Source organism: Egretta garzetta, unplaced genomic scaffold (genome assembly GCF_000687185.1).
Source record: "Egretta garzetta isolate BGI_Z169 unplaced genomic scaffold, ASM68718v1 scaffold540, whole genome shotgun sequence".
Taxonomy (NCBI): Eukaryota; Metazoa; Chordata; class Aves; order Pelecaniformes; family Ardeidae; genus Egretta; species Egretta garzetta.
In genome coordinates, this window is record NW_009258310.1 from 61796 (window position 1) to 62754 (window position 959).

Here is a 959-nt window from a genome sequence, read left to right on the forward strand (position 1 = left end):
GGCGGGAAGCTGAGGGGCACGGGGTACCTGGGAGCGAGGATGGGTGGGGGTGGAGGGGCTCCAGGAGAATATAGGAAAACATGTAGATGCAAGCTGGGCTACCAAAGCATCTGGAAACGTGGGTAGGCTCTGTAGTGACAGCAGAACGTGTGAGCGAGTGTGCATATGCATGTGTGTGTGTACGGGGGGAGGGCAGCCCGCGGGGATGCCAGCTAATCTGGCAGCATGTGCGATCTGCCTGGAGGTAGAGAAAATAAAAACAAGGGGCTGTTGGGAGTGCGGGAGGAGCAGGGTGCCCGACGGACGGGGCATGGGGGCGGCAAGCCCCTTCCCAAGCACACAGAAGCAGCCCTGTGTCCTTCCCCCAGGCTGCCTCTCTGGGGGGGTGGCACTGAAGGGGTGGACGGGCTGTACCGGGGGCTCCTGCGCCCCTGTGGCGGCATCGGGCTCTCAGCCCCCCACGCCCCGCACGCCGCTGCTGGGCACGACGGAAACTTCAGCGCGGGAGGTGCGCACGTCGCCTCGCGCTCCTGCTCATGCACCCCTCTGGAAAAGGGACACCGGGCGAGCGCGGTGCCTGCGCCGTCACGGCCCCGCATGCTTCTCATGCAGCCCTGCATGCACGCGCGAGCCCCCGCTGCCGCTTACCCAGCTCTTCCAGCTCGGCCGTCATGGACTTGGAACGCAGCGTCAGGGTGGTGCTGGGCGCTCTCTTGGGAGGTGGCGGAGCTGAAAGGAAGAGAGACGGCATTTTGCATTTCTTGTCCAGGAACTTACGAGGAGTGGCCAGATGCAGGTGCCACTTCTTCTCCACAGCCTGGATCTCCTCGTACTCGCGGGATGAGGAGTCGCACTGCTGCAGGATCTTATTGAGGCTGCGTGTGGAAGCAAACTTCTTCATGGTCTCGGTAGCACAGTCCCGGGGCACGGGGCAGGCCCCGGCGCGGAGGGGCCGGTGG